The sequence below is a fragment of the Rattus norvegicus genome, chromosome 12 (assembly GCF_021556685.1).
Source record: "Rattus norvegicus strain SHRSP/BbbUtx chromosome 12, alternate assembly SHRSP_T2T, whole genome shotgun sequence".
In the NCBI taxonomy this organism is placed as follows: Eukaryota; Metazoa; Chordata; class Mammalia; order Rodentia; family Muridae; genus Rattus; species Rattus norvegicus.
The window spans coordinates 5,035,711-5,054,087 of record NC_141545.1 but is presented as its reverse complement, the minus strand read 5'-3'; the positions used below and the strand labels follow the sequence as shown (position 1 = coordinate 5,054,087).

At 41.5% G+C, this 18,377-nt stretch overlaps 1 pseudogene across 1 annotated transcript in view; it reads right to left on the bottom strand.

The window, feature by feature from the left end:
- The window catches only part of LOC148001994 (uncharacterized), a 741,081-nt pseudogene that overhangs the window by 642,564 nt on the left and 80,140 nt on the right, over nt 1-18,377 (bottom strand). The gene's annotated exons all lie outside the window — the stretch shown is intronic.

Here is an 18,377-nt window from a genome sequence, read left to right as displayed (position 1 = left end):
TTACAACAGCAAGATCTCTTGTCCAAAAACAAATAATCAAATAAATGATGAGTAAAACAATGATTTAAAAAACCGTCAAGATATTGAAAAGCTGCTCATATCACAGCAACCAGCAAGTTTTTGGAAAACTCTGTCTTAAATTCCAAGTTTCCTTACTGGCAGCAGATATGATCAGGGAGGCTGCAGGGATAGCTCAGTGGCACAAAGCACTAGTGCCTGTGTGGCAGCATTCCTCTTTGAGGCTCTGCGGGGGAGTGATTTCTCTGCTTTTGCCATCTACATTCTTTGGCTAATGACTACTTCGATCATCTTCAAAACCATGGATATGCCAGTGTTTCCTTTTTCAGTTTGTCTATTTCTCCATATCTGTAGCCCAGGCTGATTTGAAACTTGTTATATAATTCAGGCGGCCCTCCAAGTCCTCCTCTTCCTGAGTCTGCCTGTCAGATTCTGGGATCACAAGTGGGCACAACCACACTTGGTTCTCGTGGATCTTCTGTGCATACAGTCCTGTCACCTACAGACCGTTTTCAATATCCTTTCCTCATTCTTGCTACGACTGCTGGTACTGCATTGAATAGAATTGGTAGATTGGACACAGTTGTCTTGTTCCTTGGGATAGAAGGAAATCTTTCAGTGTTTCCCCCTTGACTATGTACCCTGGTCCCTCATCCTGTGTGGTCTTCATTCCGTTGGGTGACATCGCTTTCATCTTAGTTACTTTTCTAGTTGCTGTAAGAAAACACCAGGGTGGAAGCCACTTAAGGGAGAGTTATTTTTGCCCAGTTTGAGCGATGGTGGCATACACTCAGCTCACTCCATCACCTGTGTACAGGCTAGAATCTCAGACTGAAGAACCATGTCATATGCCGTAGGTGCTTCTTTTCAACACAGTTTACAGAGTCAAGATGATCTCCTACCACATTGCTGGAGGCCTCTCTCTCAGGAGGTTCTAGAACTCATTGAGTTGACAACTCCCGCTAACCACTCTAGCTTCTATGGCTGATAAGTGGAGAATTGTCATCAAAAAGATGTTAAATTTTGTCAATTTCTCTTTCAATACCTACTGACATGATCACATGGTTTTTATGCTTCATACTTTTAATGTTTAATGATTTAAGTTATGTTGAGCAATCCTGTGTCCCAGGCATGAATCCAGTTTTGATTATAGGGTGCAATCTTTTAAATGTGCTGTTCATTCTTTTTTGCTAATGTAATGTTTCCTTGATTTTTGCCTCTATTCATGTAGTTTTGCTTGTTTTTGGCATTGTCCTCTGGCTTTGCGTGCGGCCATGCTGTTCTCATGAAGTGAATTGGGAATTATTTCCCCCTCTTCAGATCTGCAAGGATTTGAGAAGGATTAGCTTTAACTTTTCTTTGATTTCATTTTTATAACATTCTCTTACCTGGATATTTCTTGGTTGGGAGGTTGTTAATTATTCTAATTATCATTCATCCATTTATATTTTGATTTTTCATAATCACCTTAATAGTTTGTGTGCTTCTAGAACTCTATCCATTTCCTCTAGCGTGTCTGATTTGTTGGAATACATTGTCCATTGTAGTTTCCTTTGTACCTATTTAGTATTAGTTGCAATGCCTCCTCTCCCATTTATAATTTTGAGTCATTAGAACAAGTTTTGAATCTTGTTTTCTTTTCTCAAAAAGCCAACTCCAGATTTCCTTTTTTTCCTCTCCTCCCCCTTGTTTTTCCCCGTTTGTTCTGAGGAAAAACCTAGGACCTCTACATAAATGCATGCTTGCTTCTGAGCTACCCTACCAGCCCACAAGAACCTTAACTCCATTAAAGCTTCCTGATGGTTTTCTTGTTTAGAATTCTTTGTCCTCCCTCCTTTCTACACATCCTATTCCTGTGACACTTCTTCCTCTTCCTCCCTCTTTTGAGACTGTATCTTACTATCTTGACAAGCAGTCCTAGCTGGATCTCTAATGCCAGGTCCTCCCACCTCTGTTTCCTAGATCATGGCCGTGCACCAGGTGGCCTGCCCTTTCTAGCTACGTTGTTACTATTCCCCTTTTTTTTTAATTTTTATTTTTTTATTAACTTGAGTATTTCTTATTTACATTTCGAGTTTTATTCCCTTTCCCAGTATCCGGGCCATCAGCCCCCTAGCCCCTCCCCCTCCCATTTTTTCTGGGTGTTCCCCTCTCCGTCCTCCACCAATTGCCATCCTCCCCCCAACAGTCACGTTCACTGGGGGTTCAGTGTTAGCAGGACCAAGGGCTTCCCCTTCCACTGGTGATCTTACTAGGATATTCATTGCTACCTATGAGGTCAGAGTCCAGGGTCAGTCCATGTTTAGTCTTTAGGTAGTGGCTTAGTCCCTGGAAACACTGGTTGCTTGGCATTGTTGTTTACAAGGGGTCTCGAGCCGCTTCAAGCTCTTCCAGTTCTTTCTCTGATTCATTCAAGGGGGTCCTGTTCTCAGTTCAGTGGTTTGCTGCTGGCATTCGCCTCTGTATTTGCTGTACTCTGGCTGTGTCTCTCAGGAGAGATCTACATCTGACTCCTGTTAGCCTGCACTTTTTTCCTTCATCTATCTTGTCTAATTGGGTGGCTGTATATGTATGGGCCACATGTGGGGCAGGCTGTGAATGGGTGTTCCTTCTGCCTCTGTTTTAATCTTTGCTTCTCTATTCCGTTCCAAGGGTATTCTTGTTCCCCTTTTAAAGAAGGAGTGAAGCATTTGCATTTTGAACATCCGTCTTGAGTTTCATGTGTTCTATGCATCTAGGGTAATTCAAGCATTTGGGCTAATAGGCACTTATCAATGAGTGCATACCATGTGTGTTTTTCTGTGATTGTGTTACCTCACTCAAGAAAATATTTTCCAGTTCCAACCATTTGCCTACGAATTTCATAAAGTCATTGTTTTTGATAGCTGAGTAATATTCCATTGTGTAGATGTACCACATTTTCTGTATCCATTCATCTGTTGAAGGGCATCTGGGTTCTTTCCAGCTTCTGGCTATTATAAATAAAGCTGCTATGAACATAGTCGAGCACATGTCTTTTTTATATGTTGGGGCATCTTATGGGTATATGCCCAAGAGAGGTATAGCTGGATCCTCAGGCAGTTCAATGTCCAATTTTCTGAGGAACCTCCAGACTGATTCCAGAATGGTTGTACCAGTCTGCAATCCCACCAACAATGGAGGAGTGTTCCTCTTTCTCCGCATCCTCGTCAACATTTGCTGTTAATTGGGTTTTTGATCTTAGCCATTCTCACTGGTGTGAGGTGAAATCTCAGGGTTGTTTTGATTTGCATTTCCCTTATGACTAAAGATGTTGAACATTTCTTTAGGTGTTTCTCAGCCATTAGGCATTCCTCAGCTGTGAATTCTTTGTTTAGCACTGACCCCATTTATTTGTCTCCCTGTGGTCTAACTTCTTGAATTCTTTGTATATTTTGGCTATAAGCCCCTCTATCTGTTGTAGGATTGGTAAAGATCTTTTCCCAATCTGTTGATTGCCGTTTTGTCCTAACCGTTTTGGCCTTTGCCTTACAGAAGCTTTGAGGTTTAAGAGATCCCATTTGTCAATTCTTCATCTTAGAGCATAAGCAATTGGTGTTTTGTTCAGGAAATTATTTCCAGTGCCCATGTGTTCGAGATGCTGCCCTAGTTTTTCTTCTATTAGTTTAAGTGTATCTGGTTTGATGTGGAGGTCCTTGATCCACTTGGACTTACGCTTTGTACAGGGTGATAAGCATGGATCGATCTGCATTCTTCTACATGTTGACCTCCAGTTGAACCAACACCATTTGCTGAAAATGCTATCTTTATTCCATTGGATGGTTTTGGCTCCTTTGTGAAAAACCAAGTGCCCATACGTGTGTGGGTTCATTTCTGGGTTTTCAATTCTTTTCCATTGGTCTATGTGCCTGTCTCTGTACCAATACCATGCAGTTTTTATCACTATTGCTCTGTAATACTGCTGGAGTTCAGGGATAGTGATTCCCCGTGAAGTCCTTGTATTGTTGAGGATAATTTAACTATCCTGGGTTTTTTGTTATTCCAGATGAATTTGCAGATTGTTCTGTCTAACTCTTTGAAGAATTGGATTGGTAATTTGATGGGGATTGCACTGAATCTGTAGATCGCTTTTGGTAAAATGGCAATTTTTACTATATTAAGCCTGCCAATCCATGAGCATGGCAGATCTTTCCATCTTCTGAGGTCTTCTTCAATTTCTTTCTTCAGAGTCTTGAAGTTCTTATTGTACAGATACTTGCTTGGTTAAATTCACACCGAGGTTCTTTATATTATTTGGGTCTATTATGAAGGGTGTCGTTTCCCTAATTTCTTTCTCGGCTTGTTTCTCTTTTGTGTAGATGAAGGGTATTGATTAATTTGAGTTAAATTTATACCCAGCCACTTTGCTGAAGTTGTTTATCAGCTTTAGTAGTTCTCTGTGGGAACTTTTGGTTTCACTTAAATATACTATCATATCATCTGTAAATAGTGAAAAAAATCTTTTCCAATCTGTATCCCCTTGATCTCCTTTTGTTGTCTGAGTGCTCTGGCTAGAACTTTAAGAATTATACTGAATAAGTAGGGAGAGAGCACACAGCCTTGTCTAGTCCCTAATTTTAGTGGGATTGCTTCAAGTTTCTCTCCACTTACTTTAATATTAGCAACTGATTTGCTCTATATGGATTTTACTATATTTAAATATGGGTCTTGAGTTCCTATTCTTTCCAGGACTTTAATCATGAAGGGGTGTTGAATTTTGTCAAATGCTTTCTCAGCATCTAATGTTTTGTACTTTCAGTTTGTTTATATAATTGATGACGTTGATGGTTTTCCGTATATTACACCATCCCTGCATGCCTGGAATGAAGCCTACTTGATCATGGTGGATGATTGTTTTGATGTGCTCTTGGATTCGGTTTTCCAGAATTTTATTGAGTATTTTTGCATCGATATTCATAAGGGAAATTGGTCTGAAGTTCTCTTTCTTTGTTGAGTCTTTGTGTGGTTTAGGTATAAGAGTAATTGTGGCTTCATAGAAGGAATTCAGTAGTGCTCCATCTGTTTCAATTTTATGGAATAGTTTGGATAGTATTGGTATGAGGTCTTCTATGAAGGTCTGATAGAATTCTGCACTAAACCCGTCTGGACCTGGGCTCTTTTTGGTTGAGAGACCTTTAATGACTGCTTCTATTTCCTAAGGAGTTATGCGGTTCTTTAACTGGTTTATCTGTTTCTGATTTAACTTCGGTACCTGGTATCTGTCTAGGAAATTGTCCATTTCCTGCAGATTTTCAAGTTTTGTTGAATATAGGCTTTTATACTAAGATCTGATGATTTTTTGAATTTCCTCTGATTCTGTAGTTATGTCTCCCTTTTCATTTCTGATTTTGTTAATTTGGACACACTCTCTTGTGTCCTCTATTAGTCTGGCTAAGGGTTTATCTTGTTGATTTTCTCAAAGAACCAACTTTTGGTTCTGTTGATTCTTTCTATGGTACTTTTTGTTTCTACTTGGTTGATTTCAGCTCTGAGTTTGATTATTTCCTGCCTTCTGCTCGTCCTGGGTGTATTTGCTTGTTTTTGTTTTAGAGCTTTTAGGTGTGCTGTCAAGCTGGTGACATATGCTCTCTCCTGTTCCTTTCTACAGGCACTCAGAGTTATGAGCTTTTGTCTTAGCACAGCTTTCATTGTGTCCCATAAGTTTCGGTATGTTGTACCTTTATTTTCATTAAATTCTAAGAAGTCTTTAATTTCTTTCTTTATTTCATCCTTGACCAGGTTATTGTTGATTAGAGCATTGTTCAACTTCCACGTATATGTGGGCATTCTTCCCTTATTGTTATTGAAGACCAGCGTTACTCCGTGGTGGTAGATAGCATGCATGGGATTATTTCTATCTTTCTGTACCTGTTGAGGCCCGTTTTTTGACCAATTATATGGTCAATTTTGGAAAAAGTACCATGAGGAGCTGAGAAGAATGTATATCTTTTTGATTTAGGATAGAATGTTCTCTAAATATCTGTTAAGTCCATTTGGTTCATGACTTCTCTTAGTCTGTCTATGTATCTGTTTAAGTTCTGTTTCCATGATCTGTCCATTGATGAGAGTGGGGTGTTGAAATCTCCTACTATTATTGTGAGAGGTGAAATGTGTGTTTTGAGCTTTAGTAAGGTTTCTTTTACGTATGTAGATGCCCTTGTATTTGGGGCATAGATATTTAGGATTGAGAGTTAATCTTGGTGGTTTTTTCCTTTAATGAATATGAAGTGTCCTTCCTAATTTTTTTGATGACTTTTAGTTGAAAATTGATATTATTTGATATTAAAATGGCTTCTCCAGCTTTCTTCTTCCGATCATTTGCTTAGGAAAGTTGTTTTCCAGCATTTCACTCTGAGGTAGTGTCTGTCGTTTTCTCTGAAGTGTGTTTCCTGTAGGCAGCAGAATGCAGGGTCCTCATTGCTTATACAACAACTTTTTCTCTTATGGGCCTTGTTTCTGTTGACGAATATCTGAACTCTTTACTAGGCATTCAGTTCTGAAACACTTCCTTCTGAAAATTTAATGGTTTAATATTTAAGCAAATAGAACCTATCCATTTGCAGTTAGTTTTATATAAAATGAAACCCATTGCTTTTTGTTTTGGAAGGTTAATTATCCCAGCACCCTTTTTTTTAAATTAACTTGAGTATTTCTTATTTACATTTCGAGTGTTATTCCCTTTCCCAGTTTCCAGGCAAACATCCCCGTAATCCCTCCCTCTGCCCTTCTTTATGGGTGTTCCCCTCCCCATCCTCATTCCATTGCCACCCTTATCCCAACAATCTAGTTCACTGGCAGTTCAGTCTTAGCAGGACCAAGGGCTTCCCCTTCCACTGGTGCTCTTACTAGGATATTCATTGCTACCTATGAGGTCAGAGTCCAGGGTCAGGCCATGTATAGTCTTTGGGTAGTGGCTTAGTCCCTGGAAGTTGGCATTGTTGTTCATATGGGGTCTCCAGCCCCTTCAAGCTCTTCCAGTCCTTTATTTGATTCCTTCAATGTGGGTCCTGTTCTCAGTTCAGTGGTTTGCTGCTGGCATTCGCCTATGTATTTGCTGTATTCTGGCTGTGTCTCTCAGGAGAGATCTACATCCGGTTCCTGTCAGCCTGCACTTTTTGCTTCATCCATCTTGTCTCATAGGGTGTCTGTATATGTATGGGCCACATGTGGGATTCCAGAACCTTTGCTGAAAAGATTTCTTCCTGCGTTGAGTTGCTTTGCATATGTATAACAAAAATCACTTGAACAGATCTGAGGTCTTTTGAGCTCTTCATTCTGTTCTGTTGCCTGTATCTATCTATCTGCCACATCTTTGATAAATGTTAACTACAAAATATTAGGTAGAGTGATTAATCTCACTTTATTCTTTTTAAGTTTTAAAAAAGACAATCTCAGGTTTTGCCTTCCCCAAATTTGTCCATTTCTGGAAAGAAACAATCAGTGGGACTTCTATAGGCTTTCATTGAACATTGAGAGTGTGGGAGCTGATGTTGCCAATCTGGTTTGTTTTCTAGTGTGTGTCTTTATTTGGATCTTCTTGGTTTTATATCTTTAGGTTTACTTTACATTTATAGTAATTTCCCTCACCTCTGCTTTAAATACTTTGCTTTCTGAGACACTGCTGAAATGAGTTCAGTAGCATCGACATGTAATAGTGATGACAAGGCAGCGTCCTATCCATGACTTACAAAATGCCACAGTAGTTCTCCTTTACTTTTATGCTGGGCCCATATGATCCCACCGCTCACGTTGGAGTGACACGCAGGAAGCACAGAGATAGAGACAGGAAGTGGACTAGTAAACCTTACATGTCACCTTCCAGTGATGTATTCCCAACAATTGGCCTTTAGGGTCATTTCACGTTTGACTACAACACCCATTTGTTTGTTGTTCTGTGACGGTGCAAGTGAGTTGTTTGGAAATCCTAGTTGTTTTTTCTTTTCATTTCTTTCTCTTTTTGTTTTTGTTGTTGTTTCTTTAATGTAGGTTTTCTCTTGGCTGTCCTGGAACTCACTCAGAGGAACAGGCTGTTTTCAAGTTCAGAGATCCTCTTGCCTCTGTTCCTCAGAGTGCTGTGATTAAAAGAGTGCATCGCCATAGTTCACATGAAACTCAAAAGGATGACCAAAATGCGGATGCTCCACTCCTTCTTTAAAAGGGGAACAAAAGTACCCTTAGAAGGGGATAGGGAGGCAAAGTTTAGAGCAGAGTCTGAAGGAACGGCCATTCAGAGCTTACCCCACATGTGTCCCATACATATACAGCCACCAAACTAGATAAGATGGATGAAGCAAAGAAGTGCAGGCTGACAGGAACTAGATATATATTTTTTTTCCAAAATGTTTTCTGCTGAGTGTTTAGAAACCAGCTTTTTAGATCTTTGATCCATTTAATTGATTTTAATGTACGGTATAGCATGATGGTCAAATTTGCTTCTTTAACCACTTTCAGTTTGTAAAGCAGTTCTCTGTACATCACATAATTGCTAGCTTATAAAACAGTTCTCTGCACATTACAGACAACACCAGCTCATTCGTCTCTGGGCATTGTAATCTGCTGTTCAGTTCTTGCACTAACAGAGGAGGAAACCATAGCTCAAAGGTCTCAGGGATCGTCCAGAATTCCCTACTTCATGTGTGCAGCAGATCTGGGCTCATGTTCTAGCTCTGGTCAAGTGGTGAGATGTGAGTCTCTCAGTCCCCAACCTATGAAGAATGGTTAGAATCTCCCTCACTTAAACCTGTTCCATCTCTTTGCCATCTTTTTCCGGGTAGTCATGAGGTTGTATAGGAGCTTTAATAAGTACTAATGATGGCCTATTTCACAGTGTGATTTCATTAAACTAGGATGTAGGTATACATTTTATTATTATTTATTTTTTATTGCTGTTTTCCCTTCTACATCACCACTGCTACAATGAGAAGGCCAGGAACAACTAGAGCACCATCAAATCCTATGGGTAAGACAAGATCTCTGAGTTAAAAAGGAAGGAAGGACTTTCCACATCAGCTACCTGTTTCAGTGGGTATCCTAGTTTGTGTTTCTACGGTGATAATTAAACACCATGATCAAAACCAACATAGAAAAGAAAGGGTTTATTTTATTTGGCTTATGACCACCAGCGTAGGGATGGTACCTTCCACGGTGTACAGTGTCCTTCCCCACTGATCGATCACTGAGAAAATGCCTAACAGCCTGAGCTTATGGAGGCCTTTTCCTAAACACGGTTCCCTCCTTGTAGATGGCCCTAGCTCATGCCGACATAAAAACTACCCGGTACAGCAGTGATTATCTCTTTTGTTCTGTGGTCCCCAGAACTTGATGGGTTTGACTTGGAAGATGCCTTGGATGACCGGAACGATCTAGATGGCCCCAAAAAGCCAAGTACAGGAGAGGGAAGAGGTAAGTTTTAGATGCTCAACATCACAGGCCAGTGCTATAGTTCCTGGTATGGTTTGTCTTATACCTGCAATGGCGTTCTGAGACGTCCAGAGTACTGTAGATCTGGGCCAGATCTGGGCCACGTCGAGCTGTAGGAGAACCCCACAACAGTAGTACTGATATATTTTGGTCTTAGGATTCTCCGAATTATTGGGAATCTCAATAACTATTGTCTGTGTGTGTCATATCTATCTCTGTTTATCATCTATATATTTAATTTAAAAAAGTCAGTATTGTTCGTATAAAATGATAATACTAAACCAATACATATTAACATAAATAGCACATTGTATGAGTCTGTGTGTCGAGAGAAAAACAATTTGTCAGAGAGTGGCATTATTTTATACTTCTTAGAAATTTCTAGAATGTCAATCTTGCTAGGAGATACCTGCATTCTCATATTGAGATATGCAGCTTGAAAGCTGTCCTCTGACCTGTACACACACACACACGCACACACACACACACACACACACACACACACACACACACACTTAAATACCATTAAATTCAAAAGGATTTAAAACAGACATATAAATCAATAATACATATTAGAAAGTGTTTTGTAACCGTTCCTCAATTAGTTCTCCTTTCATTACTTTTCTGGTTGCCCTGACCAAGTACCTAGCAAGCAAAGAGAAGAGGAAGGACTCGTTCAGCTTATCATTTTAGAAGCAATGGGGCCCCAATATGACTCTGCTGCTCGCGTTGTATCCACACACAGGAAGCAGAGAGACGGAGACAGGAAGTGGGCTAGTAAAACCCAGATGTCACCTTTCAGTGATGTATTTCCAAAAGCAGGCCTCAAGAGTCCCAGCACATGAGCATATAGGGAAATTTCACGTTTGAACTACAACACCGATTCAATGGACTGGTGGCCATTTGTAGTTTTCTAGCATTGCAGGTTAGTCTTTTGGAAAACCTTGTTCTCTTATGGTTTATAAAAGTTCAGTGTAATGCTGCGTGCTATAATAATAAAATCTAACTTGCTGCTAACACCACCCATACCACTGGAAAAGCCTCACGGTAGCTTACAAAAGCTTCGCCCGAAATCTTGTCGACAAGCACCATCAGTGGCTGTCTTGGCCTGACGGATTCATTTCATTCAGTTTTAAGAAATGCTTCCCAAGTCATCCAGTTGGTATGACGTTCATTCTGCCTGGCAAAAGTGGTTTCATGACACAAAGCAGACCAAGCCAAGTAAGAGAAGGAACAGTGACACCAGGAGATTAGCAAACCATCCCCCTGTCCTCTGGAATACAGCGGGATGACTTCAAGTACACTTTGCACACAGAGCATAGGACATTCAGGAAGATGTGTACTTAATCACTGAACTATGGTTAATAATGATTCTGCTTCTTGTATTAGTCATCTGTGATTGTGTCGCAGATCGTGAGAAAGTTGAGACTTATTTTTGCAGAAAGGCATTAATCTCCTTGGTTCAGTTAAGAAGCAGAGTCTTCTATAGAGTCAGAGCCTCAGAGAGCTGCCATCGAGGCAGGGGGATGGCGTCTCATCTGAACTTAATTATAGGATTGCATTTCTTCTCTCTGTGGTCACACAAACACTCAAGATGATTGGCTGTTCTACAGAACATATACATCGGCAGTGAGCTGTCTGAGGGGCCGGTTGAAATTTTGCCTACCCCCTTTCTTCCTTGTTCATTTCCCTCAACATCCTTCCCTTCCCCCTCCTTCTGCCCCTCCCCATCGATGCTTATTATGAGCACAAGGTGTGGTTCTGAGACCTTACATCTGCTGTGTCACTGAACCACACTCTCAGTTCCATGAAAACACTCACATGTCATGGACAACTTTGATTAATCCAAATGTTTGCTGCTGAGATTTTTTCTTTTGGCCACTGAAATGTGTGGTTTTTCTATAGGTTTTTCAGACAAGGTTCTCGAAGATATCTTGGGAGGCGGGGGATACAAAACTGACAAGAATAAAGGTAGGAATGTTGCTTTGTCTGGCAACACATGGATTCTCCTTAAAATGCTAACCATCCGGCCGCCAGGTAAACATGTCACTCTCAGCCTCTGGCAAATCAGGCTTCAACATGTGCACTTGTCGTGTGCAGTGGGCTTTCATTCTTGTGGGTGGGGGCTCATTTGTGATCCATCCTGGGATGCTACCCATTTGCTCTGTTGCTCTTTAAGCCTGAGCTGGTGTCCCCACTACCTAGGTTCACCTCGTAAGCCAGTTCTCCATGCAGTGCGAGGGTTCAAACTTAACATGGCACACATTTTAAATAAGCCCTTAGCAAATCAGATGTTTACAAAATTCCTTTGGATTCCATTTCCCCTCCATGAAGATTCACACTTCCCTCCTATTGGACCCCAGGAAGTGGAAACTTTCCTTGGGGTGTATCGTGTGAGCGAAGAAACTATTTTCAATTAAAAAGACAAAAAGTTGGGGGAGGAGAAGGGGAGGGAATGGGGGCTGATGGACAGGAAGGCGGGAAGGGGAATAACATCTGAAATGTAAGTAAAGAAATATATCTAATAAAAATTAAAAAAATAAAAATTAATACAAAAAACAATTTATAAAAAATTATCTAATGAAAAATTAAAAAAAAAAAGAAAGGCAAAAAGTCCCACATCGTTCCTTGCTGGGTCTGAGCCCCAGGTCCTGTTAATCAGCTCATAGAATCCATTCTTACCTTAAAGATCATGGGAGCTTTAGCTACTTTGCAACAGAATTTCAAGGTAGCCATCCCTGAGGTTTAACTGCGTTTAAATGTATAGGAAAATTAAACCACAGGATCAGACTGTCTAGAGGTTTCAATCCAGTCTGACACACAAAACAAAAACAACCAACTGAAAAAAAAAAAACCCCTTAATGCTATAAAAATAATGTAGCACCAGTTCAGGAAAACTACAGAATCTTCATCCAGCCTCACCAAGGAGCCTCCATTGTAGAACCATAGAGCTGGTTGTTCTAAATCGGAAGTTGTTATCTGTGAAATAAAGTCACCTATTGACATTTTGGAAAGTATGTTAGATCTCATTTTGTGTGTGTGTGTGTGTGTGTGTGTGTGTGTGTGTGTGTGTGTATATATGTGTGTGTGTGTGTGTCTGTGTGTGTCTATGTCTGTGTGTGTGTGCTTATGTGCGTGTGTGTATGTCTGTGTGTCTGTGTGTGTATCTATATGTATGCGTGCCTGTTTGTGTATGTGTATCTTTGGGTCTGTGTTTATGTGTGTGTGTGTGAAATTTTACCACATGTGTAGATTTCAATAGCCCTTAACACAACCAGGGAGAGATTATCATAAAATCTCTTCTGCATGCTGCCCCTTGAACAGTCATGTCCTTCCCAAGCCTCATGTTTGCAGTTTCCACAGCTGTTCATGACTGAAACCTTTCTTCACACATCTGTCAGATGCGATCTTAAGCTTGGATGGGGTGAGATGTCTGAGTCTTGTGTGGTGAAGTACGTTCCTGTTGGAACCCATAGGTGTCACATGTCACAGTTCAGACCTTTCAAATAACCACTTTTGACAAGATGTTGGAATGTTGTGGTGTTTGAAACCCTTAGTTTATTATTCCATGTTATGATGAAGAAATTGTAGCAGGGTCCGAAGAATTCAAGGTTTGAGTCCATCAAGACCCCTCTTTCTGAATCCAGGCTGAAGTTGAGCATTTGCTTTGTTCTTGCAAGCACTGCGCCTTGCATATGGGAACAGTGTTCTGTTGCTTAAAATGCCCCGCAGTCATGTTTGTCCCCAGAAACACCTTTCCAGATGGTATCATCTCGAGGAAAAAGCCCAGGGGTCAGGAGGACACAGAGCATTTAAAGAGTGATAACTGGTATTTCCAGATGGGGAGAGAAGGGCAGTAGTTGCCTCTATAAGCGTGGAGGGGAACGACAGCCTGAGTGACAAGCCAGGGGCTTCTCTTCATTTAATGTACTTGTTTTAGCAAGGAAGAGATGTCTGGAAATTCTTTAATTGGGCTCACGTTGGAGGTCATCTTGTAAAGAATAATTACTTGTTGGCTACGGTTACTCCATCCGCCACGCATCACTGTAGGTGTCAGAAAAGACGATCAAAGGGCGACAAGGGGAACACGGGTGACATTCACAGACACCGTCCCTTCCACCGAAAACCAAGTTCATGATGAGGAGCGAAGGGGAAGCATCACATAATTTCCATACATTACAAACTCAATTAGCAAACTTCCTCGACTCGAGTCTTTATGATGTAGCTTCAGTCGTTCTGGCATGGATTTGTCAAGTAATATGTTATCCGTTATGTATTTTTTCCTCAAGACAACATTGTTGACACACTGCGAGTGTGTACCTGAGTCCTCTAGCATTTCTTGAAGTGAGTGGCTTGCAAACCCTCCATTCTTCCTCCTCCTTTGACCTTTCAGGACTCACACTGTTGCCATTTTTTTTGCAAATGGCCTTGTTCTTTTCATAGTGAGGATGAGAGAAGGTCCAAAGAGGTGTTTTTGGAGTCGTTTCCACAATACTTCTGGCTTTAACATGGGGAAATACTGTTCTATGGTGAGGAGACACATCGGACACCCACAGTTGCTCCAACAGATCAGGGAGTGCAGCATGAACATAGGGGAGTTGTTTAGCTTCTCTTCATGTATAACATTGGGTGTTGTGATGTAGATAATAGCATATTACCTAAAGAGTAGTCTCAGTTTTGTGGTAGGAAATGGATGAACATGCCTGTGAGAGATTTTGCAACTGTAGGAATACGATATTCCCTGGTCGTTAGCCCAGATAGTACATTTTGGAGTAATTTTTCTGTTTGCTCTCATTTAGCAATTATAAGGTTTTTTGCAGCAACATTTTCCTCTTTTTATTACTTTTTTTTAGTAATTATAAGTTTTTTACACCAATATTTTCCCCCTTTTTATTACTTTTTTCTGTTCTTATTACTTTTTTCTCAGCAGGGTTTTGTTTTACAGCCCCAGCTTGCCTGGATGTCACGAGCTTTCTGACTTAGCTCTCTAGGTTCAAGGGTGGTGTCACCTGGCATAGCTTTATTTATTGTCTTTAGAAACACCGTACCTCTCTTACTTTTTTTGAGACAATAAAAGCACATTTTAAAAATATTTAAAAGCCCTTGCTGTTTCTTGCTGGAAGCCTGGGACACTCACAAGGTCCCCAGCAGTTGTTGACATAATCACTCCACCATCCCATGATTCTCTGTGTCCTTGACAACCAGATGTGTCAGGCACTCGATGGGAGCCTCAAACTAGGTGGCCATCAGAGAGGGGCAGACTCCTGCCTCATGTCCCTGCCTCTCCCAGGAAGTGACTCCACAGGACTAGAGGCTGACGTGTGTGTGTGTGTGTGTGTGTGTGTGTGTGTGTGTGTGTGTATGTGTGTGAGCATTTTCGTCTTTGTTTCTGAGCTGCTGAAAGTCTAACACTTCTGTTAACAGCAGAGCTTATTCATAATTTCTTAACCCATTGTCTATAAGAATAGTAAATAATAAATAATAATTAATAGTAATATTAATAAAGGAAAGAGGTTTATTTAACTCCAAGTTCTGGGAGCCAGGTGACTAAGAGGGGTGGCTATATCTGGTGGAGGACTCACGTTGCACCCTAACATGGCAGAAAAACAAAACGGCAAATGGGCACAGACCCATAAGGCAACACAACCTGCTCTTGTGGCACCGAACGGAAGCATCACACTTTTTACCACAAGTTTCTGTGGGGACAAGATTTATTCAAACCACTGAGCACAACTTCCTCACTGAAGTAATTCCTCTTATTCTATAGGGTCCATCCAGTTAATGGTGGTTGCTATAGCGACAAGGTCCCTGTAACCTCAATCGGGAAGCATCACAGTTTTGTAATCGTTGCAAATACAATCAGAACAGGGCATTTATCCTGGTCACAGTTTCATGTCTTTGAGTACATGTGTTTTTAGAAAGTCGGTATACATCGTGATCTCATGTTCATGCCCTTGTCCCAGTTTCTCCTCATTGTTTTATAATAATTTATATCACCGAGCCCTTTTCCATATATCACCAAACATTTTACTTTGCTATTTGTCAGTGGATGGACTGCCAGACCGAAGGCCGTCATGAAAGAACTGTGCTGCTGTGAACATCTGTATATGGGCGTATAGAAGATTTCACACAGGCATAGTTTTTAACTGTCTTGAGTACATGTGGGCATTGGCATCCACTCAGCATCTGCTAGGGTCTCTGTGCTGGGTCCAGACATGGCTCCGTTTCACTTGTGGGTTGCCCTTTAATACCCGAACAATATATTATATATTGTCTCTTTACTAATCTCACTGCACTTGCCCAAATTTCTCCTCCAGAGACTTAACCAGAGAACACAGTCTCTGCTGGGCTTTTCTGAGACTTCCTTTGTCGCTGCAATGAATCTGAGTCTTCACCTTAGCCTCAGACAGACTCTTCAGACAGGGGCAAAAAGCAGCCACATTCTTCACCAAAACACCACAAAAACAATCTCCAGGCTACACACTGAAACTATTCTCCCCTGAAGCCTCCTGGGCCAGGTCTATGCAGTTAAATTCACTCACAGCCACAAAGTCTTCCTGCCAGGATAGCTCATTGGGCCCCACTCAAACCATTTCATGGCTTTCCAAATCCAAAGTCCCCAAATTCACGTTCTTCCAAACAAAAGTATGGTCAGGTTTATCAGTAATACCCAGGCCTTGGTATCAACTTCTGACTTACTTAGGGTTTTACTGCTGCGACAGTCAGCGTGACCGAGGCAGCTCTCACAGGGACAACCTGTGACTGGGGCTGGCTTACAGGGTCAGAGGTTCAGTCTGTCATCATCATGGCAGGAGCAGGGCAGTGTCCAGGCAGGATGGTGCTGGCGGAGGTGAGAGTTCTCCATCCTCATCTGAAGGCTGCTAGCAGAGCACTGAGAGACTTACAACCCACACCCACAGGGCCACGCCCACTCCACCAGGGTCATGCCCACTCCAGCAGGGCCACACCCTCTCCAGCAGGGCCAAACCCACTCCAGCCAGGGTCACACCCACTCCAGCCAGAGTCACACCTACACCAGCAAGGCCACAACCACACCCACTCCAGCAGTGCCACACCACTCTATCAGGGCCACACCCACTCCAGCAGGCCCACACCTTCTAATGGTGCCACTCCATGGGATGAGCACAAAAAAACCATTAAAGTGGCTAGGTTCAGCAATAAGGAGAGAAAATGAGTGGAGCTCAGAAGCCAAAGGGGGATGAAGGTTGCGACATCTGAGCCATTGTGATGCTAGAGCCACATTGCTCGGTTTAATTCAGGTTCCGATTTGTCATGCAGTACAGATGGGTAAGAGAATTAAAGCTGAGTACCACTCGTGTGTGTGTGTGTGTGTGTGTGTGTGTGTGTGTGTGTGTGTTTGTGTGTGTGTTTGTTTATGTTTATGTGTGCGTGCTTGTGTGTGCACATCTGTGTATATATGTGTGTGTGCATGTGTGTGTGTCTGTGTGTCTATGTGTCTTTGCATGAGTGTGTCTGTGTGTGCATGTGTGTGTGACTGTGTATGCATGTGTGTGCATGTGTGTTTGCATCTGTGTGTGTCTGTGTGTGCATATGTGTCTGTGTGTCTGTGTGTGCATGTGTGTGTACATATGTGTGCATGTGTTGTCTGTGCATGTGTGTGTCTGTGCATGTGTGTGCATGTGTGTGGGTATGTGTGTGTCTGTGTGTGTTAGTCCTACACTTTTGCCATGTGGTGATAGTGTATCACCATAATCAGACGAAACGTTCTATCACAATAACTTCTGTACTGTGACCCTTATAAAAGGGTCTGACATCCTCTGTCCACATTCCCCGGTTTTGCGTCTCTCTGACATTTAAGAACTTGTTAAGTGTGAAAATGTCAGATGTAGTCTCATATGTTTGCGTTTGTCTGTGCTCCAGGTCGTGATTGGGATAGATGTGGAGAAGATTTGCAGTGACCTTGAACCAACTTTTGCTCATCTCTCAGATGAGAACCCTGGCTCCCACCCTTGTGCTCATAGATTCTTTTAGTCTTTGGACCCTGATTAGAGACAGTTTACACCCTAGACAAGAGTGAAAAGGAGTTTTAGAACAACAGTCCTTCTGGACTCTCCACAGATGCTTTGGTGAAAGAAGGAAAATGAGCTTATGCTTTTGTGGAGCTCTCCTGGAGACAGAATGAGGTGGGAAACCTCTTGCCTCCTTGCTTTCTCCTTTTGGAGATGTGCTTATGTCTGGCTATGGGTCCTTTAAGTACGATATCTGGGACCTTTTGGTGGGACACCATCTAGCTCCTTCCCTCTATGTCTATTGTCTCTCCTTGGTGTTCCAAGCTGTCCATGTATGTCAGTTTATGGCTGGGTATTGCTTCTAGTTGCTTGAATGTTTTGTGTTTCATGTTTAAAAGAAAAAAAAATGGTTAAAACTTTAAATGCTGGTTGATTCCTCTCTTGATTTAGTTTTAAGACCTTTCAAGAAAGGAACAAATAAATAAAAAGCATTTTAAATTAACCTTTGAAGACCTGCATCATAGATAACTGGTTATCTCTGGTGTCAACAGCCATACATGTCTCTGACTGGATCTGGCATCAATGGAGGAATGTAGCTAGGAGCCTAGGTCTGTCCACTGGGGAAGCTTCCCAGGGGGCTGGCTAAATGTTTACACTAGCTTATCTTAAAGGTGCCAGCAGCTTCAAAGCTTCTGTGGTAATGGAGCTGTTAGCTGTTTCTCTTAGAGAAATCTTTGACTGTGATTATTGGATTCAACATGTAACAAGGTGCTTCTTTTAAAATGACAGCTAGAAAAAGTAAAAATGGTGTTAGATCTAAATACTAAAGATATGCGTTGTCACTTCATTTTTTTTCCGTTTGGTTTTCAATGTATAATGTGCTCTACATGTCTTGGCTATAGGTGATTGGTTTTTAAGTTACTGGGTATG